Raw genomic sequence first — 14,827 nt, 5'->3', positions numbered from 1 at the left:
AATAAACGACCTCTAATGGAAATTCTAATAGCATCATCAGCTCCGAAATGTCAATTTTAGGCTAGAGGGACCCTTGGTTTAGGTCCTAATGCTTTCAGACTTGTTTCGGGCTATAAAGCGAATAATATAAAAAAAGAACTATAGGTGGGCCCCATTTTTTTCCAAAACAATCTTGGACAAAAGTTTTGATTATCCTATTGGATCCAGAATGTGGTTTACACACAAACTACACTATTGGATCATGTTAATATGGTTTCGGATGAGTTTCAACGGTCGAAAGTAAATTTTTGACTTTGCTGGTGCTGATGTGTTCGGGATCATGACCAAAATATCATGATAGCAACATTTTTATCCTCTGATCATGTCGCGATAAGGACCAAAAGTTTGCGATCATGACCATCCCTGAGTATAAAATCTCAAGTTCGTATTTTTGACATTTTCGGAGCTAGGTAGCTTCGATTTTGAAAATTTTTTATGTATTTTTCTCATATAGTCTTTGTCTATTAGTTTATAACTCTATTTTCCCCATTTCCAAAGAACTTCTTTTTTATTCTTCGTGATTTACACTCAAGTTTAGAATCAAAAATCCTATTTTCACCATTTTTGGAGCTTGGGAACTCAGATTTAGGCGATTCCCAAGGAGTTTTCGAGATCTCTTCCCTGGGTAAGTTCTCTAATCTTATAATTATTATTTTTTTCCTTGGTTTTATCTTCAAAACAACTTCAAATTCATTATTTCAAAATGTGTTTTGGGGGGTTTTGTTGATAAAGTTTTAAAGGGTTTTTTTAAATTTAAACGTCATTTTTAACTCACTTTTGCTTGGGTTTTCATCTATACACTCCTTCAAGCAGGGGGAATGGATTTCAAAAAGGAAATTATGATTTGACCCCTTTAATTTCTAAATTATTTTCGAGGTCCATTTTGGACTCGTCTTAAATGTAGAAACATGGGTGTCATTTTATTGCTAATGACTTATAGATTATGATATTTATAGTGTGGTGACATTTTGGGGTCATGGAGTGAAAGCGAATGTTTTGCGGCAAATTCAAGAATTTGTGGTTCGATTTCAAGGTAGGCTTCTGTCTACACTTCTTCACAAGATGATGTGTTTAATATATTGTATATGAATATGAAATATTAAGATTGATTATTGGTAGAACACCATGACTTAGTCTTGAAATTGAATTTTGGGTATTAAATGGGTGAATTGACCCATAAGATGAAATACTTATTATGCTTCTAGGATCCTATTACCCTAGGTTTCTAGCATTTAGGAATTGTTGAGATTAATGAACCTTAGAATAAGGTTACTACGCACTTTGTGGATTATGGTTCTGATTCCTGGATCTTGAGGTTATGATGATTTTGTATATGCACTATTATTAGGCCGAATGCCATGTTATGATAATTGTTAAATTCTAGGAAGTGTATATCCTGTTTAAGGATGTGGCCATAGTTTATTGATATGTTAACATTTATGATTTCATTGTGTCGATATTGGTGATGGCGTGTATAGATTTGGTACATGGATGATTACTAAATATGTTAAATAATCTGATTCCAACTAGAATATGATTTTAGTACTGTTTTTCCTAAAAAGGGATTAAAGCTCACCTTTTACTTTAAAAATGGAGTACTACTTAATGGGAATTGTATCATCTTAATGGATGATTTATGTGCATTTATATTGAAAATAGTGTTTTGAAAATTTGACTAAGACAGACTTTGGTCCATGATTTTGATAGTACTATTTACTTATGTCATGGGGATTCTGACCCTTTCTATACTTTTATAATAATTTAGTCCCAAAGTTTACCCCCGTTAATGTATTTGTGGATTTACACTCTTTTTGGCCACAACTTAAGTCCATGCACTTATTATATATCTATATACACATCTTTTCGGTATGGAACACAGAAGAGGAGGATGGTATTGATGATATAAATTTTGGGTAAATCTCGATGATGGGTAATGTTGATCATATTTATGATGTTGATGAAGTTGAGGGTATTTATTATATATTTATTTGTTCAAGTTTGGAGAATAATTATATATTTGTCGATTTAAGTTTGGATATTAATTATATATTTATGGGTTCAAGTCCGAATATTGATTATGATACTGACAATGTGAAGCTATTCACTGGGTTACTTATGTTATTTTGATTAGATATGGTATTAAGGATTATATCTTGGCATTCATTCTTGCATGTGAATCACCTATCACAAGTATGTGCCTATATCTATTAGCCTTTTGAAGGATTACATAGGTATGGGTGTGAGTATGGTTTGTGGTGTGTTATATGTTGATTGAACCTTTTAAGCCTAGGGTGGTGGGGTATTGTGAAAGGCTTGGTTAGGTATTATTTGTCTGTACTAACTGATTACTCACGTTGCCGTTGCTATTGTTATTATCGTTGTTATGATCATTGTTATGGCTAGTTTGTGGCAGCTTTGTTAGTGATCTGGTATTAAGATCTGAGGTATGATTCTAGATCTTTTATCTTAAAGTTACATTATTATGTATAATTAACTTATAATTAGACGTATGGATTAGAAAACCTGATTATACTAGCACTAGTTCCTGATATGATTATAGTTTTATATGTCCTTCTTTAATCCTTTATTTGTATATTGGATGGTGATATACGATATAGTGTTGAGATTCCTGAGTATGGACAGAATAGGATAGTTCATCCTTAATACTTTGCTAGCCTTATTATATCAGTTTCTTAGATTTGAGTAAGATAGTTTACCGTTACTATTTCACTATCTTTGTTATGTAGTTGTTGGACATTTGGTTTTAGATTCTATTTGTATTCAGCTATTGTATATAGTAGCATTATCTTTAGAGCTTAATCAACAGTTGCCTACTGAGTACCATATGTTTGGTACTCATTCTACACCTCTACAGCCTGCAGATCATAGTATGGGTTATCGGTGCTATTTTGTGCCTTGTGCGGATCATCCATAGTTCAGAGACATAAGTTGAGCTCCCGATGGTAGGATTATTACTTTCCTCCCTCTTATTCTCAAGACTAGTCTCTATGTTGTATTTGAAGATGAGTTATATAAGTGTAATTCCCTTGATAATTCATTTTGTATTCTTATTATCTTGTACTGATTTCACCAGGTTTTGGGGTTATCTTATGTATGTTATTCTTTAATTTCATCTATTCCACATTCTCTCCTTCATTCTCTTTGTAGTTTATTACTATTAGTTCTAGACTACGGGGTTGGCTTGCCCACTAGAGGGTTATAGTAAGTGCCATTATGACCTAACAAATTAGGTCATGACAATGTTAGATAGGTATGTTAGGATATGATTATGGGTAGATTACCATGACTTAGCCTAAATTATTTTTCTAAAGAATAGAAGTGTAAATCAACCCTTAAGATAAAATTTTGCTATACTTATAGGATCTTATTAGTCTAGGTTATGAGCATGTTAGACATAGTTGAGGCTAAAGGCCCTTTAGTATAAGGTTTACTACTTGAATTAGTGGATTAGCATGGTTTTCTCTGGATTATGGTGTTGTGGTTATGAGTGGTATATATTTATTGTTCCCAAGGCCATGATTATGACATTAGTCGAATTTTTGAGATAGTGTTTTATCATTATAAAGGTCATAGTCATAGCCTATGGATATTTAGGCATTTATAATTAAATTATTTAGATTTTGGTGATAGCATTGCATGGATTTGCTACATTCATGCTCTCTTAATAGTGAAATTCCAACTAAATTTTGGATTTACTACTGTTTTCCTAAAAAGGGATTTTTTCCCACTTTTTACTTTTAAATGAAATCTTTCATAATGGGAAATGTACCACTTTAATAGATAATTTATAGGCTCTTGACACTAAAAGTGATGTTTCTCTAATATCTTTGAGATTTAAACGAGAATCAATGATTTTACCTCTACTACTTAGTTCATTCAAGAGAGTTCTGACCATTCGAAGAATTTAATAATGATTTAGTCAAGGAGTTTACTCTGGACAATAGATTTATGGACTTTCTCTCTTTTAGCCATGGATCAAGTTCGTACATTAATTATATATACATCTCTTCAATAATAGATGGAGTTGATTGATGATCATGATGATGATTAAAAATCCTGGATCAGAACTAAGTCAATATATACATGTACTCTAAACCCCCTAGGGGCCTCTTCTTCTATGAGCTATTATGCCAGATAAGAGAGGTCGTTGCAGGTCCTGCCTTTGTGAGCTGTCAAGTTAGAGGAGGCGTATACATTGGGTTACGCTATGGAACTTGGATTCATTATGGTATTATGGACTAACTTTGCATTTATCCTTCCATATGCATTGCCTATCACCAATATATTATTTGGCCCCTATATCTATTAGCCTTATGAGAGATTATATAGGTATAGGTTACGAGTGTTATTTGTTGTGTGTTGTATATTGATTGAGCCTTTTAGGTTATGAGTGCTGATTTAGGTATTATTTGTTCAAACTAGCCGGTAAATGAGTTATTGTTATTATGGTTAAACCGTGATAGGTTGATTATTGGACTGGTATTGAGGTTTGAGGTATGATTCTTATTCCCTTCTCTAATGGTTATTTTACTGTGGAAAATTATCTCATGTTTAGATATTTGGATTGGGGGCCCTATTTATGCTAGCATTAGATCCTACATGATTAGGATTCCTTAAGATGCTAGATTGACTACCTTAGGTCGTATCCTTGAGTTAGTCTTCTACACCTACAAGAATATACATATGTATCTAGCTATAGTATCACCATATATCCCTCTCTACCTTTAATTATTTATGGTGTATATCAATTCTTTAGCATTGTATACTACTATATATCCTTCTTCTACCCTTTATTTGTATATTGGCCAATAATATATAGTATAGTACTTTAGTGACTGTGTACTGCTAGAATAGGATAGTTCGTCCTTATTTCCTCCGTAGTTTCACTATGAAAACTTCTTGTATATTTGTCTATAGTTTACATACATGCTTCCATATTATCTATATTTGGATTATATATGGATCTTAGTTAGTATTTGTCTACTAAGTACCACCTGACTCATACTACACTTCTATAGCTTGCATATCATAGATGGGTTCTCGCCGTTGTTGTATGCCTTGTGCAGAGCAACTATAGATCGGATATTTGTAGTGAACTCCTACTATTTGGAGTATTACTATTCTCTCTCTTATAGATTAGACTAATCTCTATATAGTATTTAAAAATGGGTTGTATATTTATACTTATTTAGTACTTGCTTTTGTAATCCTATTATATTAAAACCTCTTGTACTGATTCAAATAGGTTTTGGGACTATCTTATATGTATAGTCTTTTATTCTATTATTTTTGCATTTTTATTTCATTTCACTTGGTAGTCTTTTACTAGTGGTTCCAGCCTATAGGTTGGCTTACCTACTGATGGGTTATAGTTGGTGCTATCATGACCTGAGAAATTGGGTCGTGACATGGTTTGCATGTTCATTATAGCAGGCTATTGAAGAAAGACATACAAGGGTTGGGTAGCAGGTCCACAATATTTGAGGCTTCGAGCGAGTAGAGATCAAGTCATGGGGGTTATGGGTCCCATATTAGATCATCAAATTATGAAGGATGTTCTAGTTTTTTAGGGCCTTTTAAATTTGATTCAGCTTGTAGAGTTTGGTATATGTGTGATGAGTTCGGTCACTTAGCGTGGGATTTCCCCCGGTGTGTTATGATTCCTCCCAAATTGATTTCTTAGCTTCATCTTTCTTTGACTCCAGTATCTGTAGTTAGAAGTGGTACACAGGTAATAGAGGGGGTTTTATAGATACTTAAGGTATATTTTATGGAGCTCATAGTGGTAGACATGGGGTTTCTCAGTGTGATAGAGAGTATGGTCAGTTTTAAATTATTCTTGGGAGATTTAAAGAATATTCCTCTAATGTAGTTATCATGTGTATTTTCCCAGTTTTTCATTGGTTGGATCCTTGTCATGTAGTTTTGGATTGTTTTTCCAAAACCATGACTTTAGCTACTCTAAGTGTGCCAAGATTAGAATGGAAGGTTACTCGCAATTCATTCACAAAAGGGGTTTTATCTTTTCTTTGTGGTCATCATATGTTAAGGAAACAGTGTCATTTCTTTTGGCCTTTTTCGCTATACCAGTGTTGTTTCACTACCTCCCTCGGATTCTATAAGAGTTGTTAGAGAGTTCATAGACATGTTTTCTTTGGATTTACCTGGTGTTCCTTTGGATAGGGATGTGGTTTTGTTATTGATTATGGTCGGACACTAAGACCATAACCATTTCTCTTTACAAGATAGCCCCAATAGAGTTAAACAAATTGAAGTAGCAATTATGAGACCTGATTAATAAGGGATTTATTAGACTTAGTATGTATCTTTGGGGTGCACTTGTCTTATTAGTGAATAATTAGGATGGATCCATGTGTATGTGTATTGATTATAGGCAATTGAATAAGGTGACAATCAAGAAGAAGTATTATCTTCTCGCATGATGATTTATTTGATAGGCTTTAGGGTGCCTCAATGTTTTCTAAGATTGACTTGAGGAATAGTTACCATCAATTAAAGAATATAGATTCAAATATTTTTAAGACAGTCTTTCTGACAACGTATGACCATTATGTGCTCCTAGTTATGTATTTTAGGCTTACAAATTCTTTCATAGTGCTTATAGTGTTGATGAATAGGGTATTACATCTTATCTTGATTTTGCTATAATTGTGTTTATTGATTATACCTTGGTCTATTTCAAGAATGAGTTCAATCATGTGCAATATTTCAAAATTATACTTTAGAGATTATGTGATAAGAAGTTGTGAGCCAAGTTCTCCAAGTACGAGTATTGGTTAAATTCTATTTCCTAAGCCAAGTTTTCCAAGTATGATGATTGGTTGTATTCTATTTCCTTCTTGGGAAATGTAGTGACCAAGGATGGTATTATGGTCAATTCATCTAAGATAGAGGTAGTTCGTGATTGGGTTAGGCCTACTTTTCCTACTGAGGTTTAGAGATTCATTGGTTTGGTAATTATCATTATTGTTTTGTGCAGATTTTCTCCTTTTTTACGCCTTTTTTAACCTACTTGACTTAGAAAAAGATTGTTTTCAGTGTTTGGATGCTTGTGAGAAGAGCTTTTAAAATCTAAAGGAGCTATTGAATTCTACTCCTATCTTGACATTTCCTAAGGAGGGAATTGGTTTTACCATATTTTGTGATGCTTTTGAAGTTGGATTGAATAATGTGTTAATGCATAAGGTAAAGGTAATTCCTTATGTTTTCTAAAAATTAAAGCCTCATGAGAAGAACTATCCTAATCATGCTTTAGAGTTGCCTATGATTATGTTTGTGATAAATATGTGGTGACACTACTTCTTTACCCAGTGAAATCTTAATATGAGATAATATCCATGGCTTGAGTTGCTTAAAGATTATGATCTTACTATTCCTTATCATCCAAGCAAGGCTAATGCGATATCAGATGTCTTGATCTGAAAGGTGGCAAGTATGAAAGTTTGGCCTATCTTTTGACTTAAGAGTTACATTTCGCCTTAGAGGTTCAGTGTTTAGATAACCTATTGGTTAGCTTTTATATTTTGCCACATAGGCATGTGCTGACTTTTGTTGAGGCTAGTTCTTCTTTGATGAAGTCGAGCTTACTAATTTGGTAATAAGAGATTAAGGATGATTCATTATAAGGTGTTGAGTGGCGAGGTGAAAGTGGCACCTATTGATTTTGAGAGTGTTTTTAGGATTAGTCGTCGTTCTTGTATGTCAAAAGTTAGTGGATTAGACTAATCTTGGAGGAGTCTCATTGTTCGAGGTATTTTATTCATCCAGGAGTGAATAAGATGTACCATGACTTAAAGCAACACTATTGGTGGGCTGGTTTGAAGAAAGACATTGTGAAGTTCGTGGCCAAGTGTTTAAATTGTCAGCAAGTGAAATATAAGCATTAGCAACTGGGTGATACGATGCATAAACTGCTTACTTCAGAGTGGGAGTGGGAGCAGACCAATATGGATTTTGTTGCTAGCCTATGCCTTACTTTAGGGAAGCTTGATTCTATTTTGATGATTGTGGATATATTGACCAAAGAACTTATTTTGTACCTATGATGGGTGAACTATATTTTGGAGAAGTTGTCCACGATCTATAGTAGGAATTGTTCCATTGCATGGTTGTAATAGCCCATATTTTTTCCTATCAAATTTCATCTCAAGAATGTCTAGTATTAGCTTCTAAATTAAATGATGATTATTCCATGAGGAATTTTCAAGATTTTCACTTTTTGTGATACGGGAAATTCGATAAGCTTTCCATCGATATAAGATTCGCCCAAATCCAATAGTCAGGTCAGAAGTTACGACTATTTCAATTTCCTGTAGTAAAACAATGCAATATTAGTCAATGGCGCGACGCGCCACAAGAGGAAATGGCATTTGGCAAATTCCAGTAGTGGTTCGCGATTATGGCGTGTCGCATCAGGGCCCAAATTCAGAATTATCCTTTTTCCAGTATCTCAGCGTGATTTCACCCGTATCGCGCCAAAGTCCAGGTCACAAAGAAAGTGGTAACATGATGGCTCCGCGTTGCGCCATCCCTCAATTTCCCAATCGTCAAAATCTAGTGAAACGACATGATAGCACTGCATCACGCTAAAGGTCCAGCTTGAGAAATGTTTATTGAAATTACAATACACATCTAGGGTTAAAAGGTTCAATAACCTACCACTATTTAAGCCCTTTAACATGTGATTTTGCCACTTTTCACTCAAAATACACTCACTTCTCTCAAAAACTTGTCAAGAACAACCTAGGGCTTTGCATAGAAGATTCAGAATCAAGAATTTCCTCCGTCAATCATCGTGTATTTACGAACCGAGGTATGTATAGTGTTCATTCATGGACTCCTTTCATCCATGAAGTCTAAGACTCCCTTTTCTTAATTCAAGTTTATGGATTTTCTTATAAATTTCATGATTGGGCTGCTCTTGCTCATGTGGATAATAAGAAATTGAATTCTACTCCATGTTGGTTGATAAATTCTATGTGCGTTAAATTATTAAAGATATAGATTTATGCAAACCTATGACTAAACCCTTGAATTGTGAAATTAGAATTGAACCATGATGTTTTATTATTGTACAATGATGTTTACATGTACCATGCCTACAATATATTTGATTAAATATCTAGATGAAGGAAAAGTGCCTAACTAGCATGATACCATGAAATCCCCATGTATGTACAAGTTATGCCTATCACATGTTTTGATGAAATGCTTCTATAAGTGTATTATGGATTATGAAGTTAGTTATTTGTTCAAGTAAGTTATGATTGGTGAGTTTCCTTCCATCACGTCCTGGGGGTACTCGTACCCAAAACATTAGTTGTGTGCCTAGAGCCATGTCATGTTTTCATGATACTCTCAGTCAAGTAATGAATACTTAGACTTCAGACAGTCTCATGACTCTAGAAATATCCATGATTTCATAAACTCAGTAAGTTGTCAAATATCAGTAGTATTCCATCAATCAGCGGAATTGAATAAATCAAGCCATGTTTAGTTCAGTAAATCATGTTCAGAGTCTATTCAGACGGAAGTAGGAATTAACACTAAGTGAACCTAAGGATGGGAATACACACTATAAGATGAGGGTGTCATTCTTAGAAGTCATCCTTGCGTTCTAGAACTATGTGGCCAGCATAGGTTGAGACATTAACACTGTCCGGTGAGGGTTGATGAGGTGGATAAACACTGTCAGATAAGGGTCCTACCATTCTCATTTAGGGGACACTATTAGACAAGGGTCACCCACAGCTTGTCCTTAACAGTGGTACGATATTGACACCCTTCCAATTGGGGTTACAGATTGGACCCCAACTCAGCCATAATGGCATATTAGGGGCATGTTAGTTAGATAATTACTTCCCACAGTTTCATGTTATAGAATTAGGACTTTCAGACACAGTCAATCAGTCTCAGCAATAAAACTCAGATAATTCTTCAGATTTTAGGACTTTCAGATACAATCAACTCAGATATAGTATAGAACTCAGCTATTTCCATCAGATTCAGGACTGTCAGATACAGTCACTCATGTTATTAGTTATATTAGTTATCAGTATGTCATGTTATATGGTATTCAGGTTCAGTAATCATGTTATCACGGTATCAGTGTCAGTTATTCTATCTCATACATATATTCTCACGCTCATGATAGTCAGTCTGCTATTGTTATTGTTCATGCATATGAACCCCATGCATTTATCCTACCTCAAATGCATACTAGTACATTTAAAGTACTAATGCATTTGCGCTATGGTTTCTTATACCATAGGTTTAGAGACAGAAGCTCCAGAGCATTAGTAGGTTCAAGTCTCTGATATCAGAGTTAGCAGTGAGTCCTCACATTTCAAGGACATAATCATCATTTTATTATCTCAGTAATTAGTTTATTAGTTTAAATTAGTTAGGGACATGTCCCATCAACTCCTTATTCAGACAGTCATATTTTAGAGGCTTTCAAGAATACAGTATGTTCAGATAGCTTATTTCAGTTATTTTATGTATTTAATACCCCTCCCTGATGTTATATTTTTGTCAGATACTATTTCTTAGTTTTGAACCTTATGGCCTTGCAGTTTATGTTTCCACATTATAAATCATTTATGCAGTATACAGGTACAAATATCAGTCATGGGTTAGCTTGTGGTCCTTTGGGCTTATGAGCATCGTGTATCATTTTGGGTACCATATTTGGGATGTGATAAACTTGGTATCAGAGCCTAAGGTTCAATAGTGTCCTAGGACGTCTGAAACCCGCATCTAGTCGAGTCTTGTACATAGGTGTATTGCATGACACATTTATGTACAGGAGGTTATAAGATATTTTAGGAATAGTTTCCCCTCTTTCAGTATTCAGGTCGTGCCAGTGAGCATAATATCAAGTCCATATCTCAATCTAATCCCTTTCTCCTTTTCTTCTACAGAATATGCCTCCTATAAAAAGAAACGAGAATCATCCAGCCCCTCAGATCGAAGAATATTTGGGCAAAAATATTTCTTATGTAGAGTTCCAAGCTATATTCACAACTCTTGCTAACTCAGTTACTGCTCAGAATGAACGACCAGATGAATCCTTCATCCTTTCTTAGGTCTAAGTCAGATGAGGACCCTCAGAAAATCCTAGATTAGGTGAAGAAGTTTACAGACATAATGGGGGTTAATTCTAGTGAGAGTGCTGAGCTAGCTACATATCAGTTACAGGATTTTGCTCACAGTTTGTTTAAATAGTGGAACTTAGAAAGGCCGGATTATGCAGGGCTTGTTAAGTGGAAGGAGTTTGCTTCTACTTTTCCTGATATATTCTTTCCCCTAAAGCTTAGAGAAGCTAAGGTATTAGAATTCATCAACCTCAGGTAGGGAAATATGTTGGTGAAAGAGTATTCTCTTAAGTTTACTCAATTAGCCAAATATTCCCCTCAAGTGGTTGTAGATAGCAGGGCCAAGATGAGTAAGTTTATTTCAGGGGTGCATGATAGCGTGGTCAATAAGTTCAGATCTGCCATATTGAATAGTGACATAACTTTAGCTAGGCATATGAATCATACTCAGCAGACAGAGAACCATAAGATTAAGCCGAGGGAGAAGCAGAATAAGAGAGCTAGGATAGGTAGCTATAATTTTAGTCAGCTTAAGACTGACGGAGGTAGTCGCTCTCAGATTTATCCTAAGTCATCAGTTCCAGCTCCTTCATCAGCCATTGCTCTAGTTCCTAAGTTTAGAAAGGGTAACAAAGATAGAGCGCCAGGCAATAAGTCTCATGGCAATGTTAGCAGTGCCCAAACTAATCCTTTTTTTTTAGATTTATGGTAAGAACCATTAGGGTGAGTACAGAGCTGGCAGCAATGTCTGTTTCAGTTGTGTCAAGCTAGGCCACAGAGTCAGAGACTTCCCTCAGTTAGGTTATCAGAGTCATCTTCGCTCCTCAACTCAGTCCGATCGCCCGAATTAGCAAGGTGCCACCACTAGTGATACTAGTGGGCAATGCCCAAATCATCTCTATGCTCTTCAGTCCTGATCGGATCAGGAAAATTCTCCTAATGTAGTTACTGGTACGTTATATATCTTTCATGTGCATGTTTACGCTTTTCTAGATTCAGGAGCTTCTTTGTCTTTTGTTACTCCCTATATAGCAGGTAATTTCGAAATTAGTCCCAAAATCCTAGAAGAGCCCTTTTCAGTATCTACCCTAGTGGGTAAAAACATTATAGCCCGACAGGTATACAGGAACTGCCTGGTTATTACATTTTAGAAAGTTACTTCAGCGATCTAGTCGAATTAGAGATGACTGATTTTGTTGTCATTCATGGCATGTATTGGCTTTATTCCTACTATGCTACAGTCGACTGCAGAAATAGGATAATTCAGTTTTAGTTCCCAAATAAACCCGTCCTTGAGTGGAAGGATAGTGTATCGATTTTCAGGGGTCAACTTATTTTCTACCTTCGGGCAAGGAAAATGATATCTAAGGGATGTGTCTATCATCTTGGTCATGTTAAGGGTTCCAGTCTTATGCGTGTGCAATAAAGATGGTTTTCTTAGAATGTGCATTGATTACCATCAACTCAATTAGGTCACGGTCAAGAACAAGTATCCTCTTTCTAGTATAGATGACTTGTTTGATCCACTTCAAGATGCCAGTTATTTCTCTAAGATAGACCTCAGATCCGGCTATCATCAGCTCAAAGTTAGAGAATTTGACATTCCAAATATAGCTTTCCGTACTCAGTATGGTCATTTTGAATTCTTAGTTACGTCCTTTGGTCTTACCAATGCCCCAGCAACTTTTATGGACTTGATGAACCGTGTGTTCAAGAAGTACTTGGACATGTTTGTCATAGTCTTTATAGATGATATTCTGATCTATTCCCGTAGTGAGTGTGATCATGCAGGCTATCTCAAAAATGTACTTTAGAGTCTCAGAGATCATTAGCTATTCGCCAAATTCAGTAAGTATAAATTTCTGCTAAGGTTAGTAGAATTCCTTGGTCATATCATTTTCGGTGATGGCATTAGAGTTGATCCTCAATAGACCGAAGCAGTAAAAAACTAGCCCAAACCTATTTCTTCATCAAATATCAGGAGTTTCTTGTGTTTGGCTGGCTATTACAGATGTTTTTTTGAGGGATTTTCTTCTATTATATCCCCTATGTCCAGATTGACTCAGAAGGAAATCAAGTTTCAGTGGTCAGATCCTTGCGAGAAGAGTTTTCAGGAGTTAAAGACTTGACTCACCTCAGCTCTAGTTTTAGCTCTTCCAAATGGTCCAAATGGGTTTGTAGTGTATTGTGATGCATCAAAAGTGGGTTTAGGTTGTGTCCTCATACAGTATGGTAAGGTCATAGCCTACACCTCCAGAAAGCTTAAACCCTATGAGAAGAATTATCCTACTAATGATCTTGAGTAAGCAGTCGTAGTCTATGCCTTGAAGATTTGGAGGCATTATCTCAATGGAGTTCATGTATATGTCTTCACAGATCATAAGAGTTTTTAGTATGTCTTTTCTTAGAAAGATCTCAATCTTTTTCAAAGAAGGTGTTTAGAGCTCTTGAAAGATTATGATATGAGTATCCTCTATCATTCGAGCAACGCCAATGTAGTAGCCAGTACTCTTAGTAGACTGTCTATGGGTAGTGTTGCACATGTGAATGACAATAAGAAGAAGTTATCTCAGGAAGTACATCAACTTTCCAGACTAGGAATTCACTTAGTTGATATAGATGAGGGTGATATATGGGTTCAGCGTAGTTAAGAATCATCTCTAGTTTCAGAGGTGAAGGAACAACAAGATAGAGATCCCAGCCTGTCAAGTTGAAAGAGTCAGTTTAGGATCAGAAAGTAGAGGTTTACTCCTATGGGGGAGATGGTGTCCTTTATTGTCAGGATCATCTCTATTTTCCAGGTGTAGATGACTTAAGGAAGCAAATTCTTGAAGAAGCACATGGTTCACACTATTTTATTAATTCAGGGGACACAAATATGTACCGCAACTTATGGGAAATCTATTGGTGAAGTGGGATGAAGAGAGATATTGCAGAGTTTCTGGCTAAGTACTCTACATGTCAGTAGGTTAATATAGAGCATCAGAAGCCTAGTAGGTCCATGAAGGAGTTCAGTATTCCTACTTAGAAGTAGGAAGTTGTGAACATGGACTTCATGATGGGTTTGGCTCGAACTCGTCATCAGCATGATTCAGTTTGGGTTATGACAGGATAACCAAATCAGCCCATTTCCTTCTAGTTCATACCTCTTATTCAACCGAGGATTATGCCAGACTCTACATTAGGGAGTTGGTTAAATTACACGGTGTTCCGTTATCTATTATCTCTGACAGAGGTACGCAGTTTACCTCTCACTTCTGGAAGGCATTTCAAAAGGGTTTTGGTGCCTAAGTTTTTCTCAATATAGCCTTTCATCCTCAGAAAGATGGTCAAGTAGAAAGGATCATTAAGACTTTAGAAGATATGCTACGGATGTCTGCAATTAATTTTAAGGATAGTTGAGATGACCACTTTCCTTTGATTGAGTTTGCATACAACAATAGCTATTATTCCAGTATTTGGATGGCTCTATTTAAATCTTTCTATGGTAGGAGATATGGATCTCTGATCGGTTGGTTCGAAGTTAGTAAGGCCTCAATCATAGGGCCTGACTTAGTATTCGATGCCTTAGAAAAAGTCTAGTTGATTAGAGAAAGACTTCGAGCTACTTAGAGACGATAGAATTCTTATGCTGATGTTCGTAGAAAAGA

This window comes from Capsicum annuum, chromosome 10 (genome assembly GCF_002878395.1).
Source record: "Capsicum annuum cultivar UCD-10X-F1 chromosome 10, UCD10Xv1.1, whole genome shotgun sequence".
Taxonomy (NCBI): domain Eukaryota; kingdom Viridiplantae; phylum Streptophyta; class Magnoliopsida; order Solanales; family Solanaceae; genus Capsicum; species Capsicum annuum.
Note: the sequence above shows the minus strand (reverse complement) of the source record.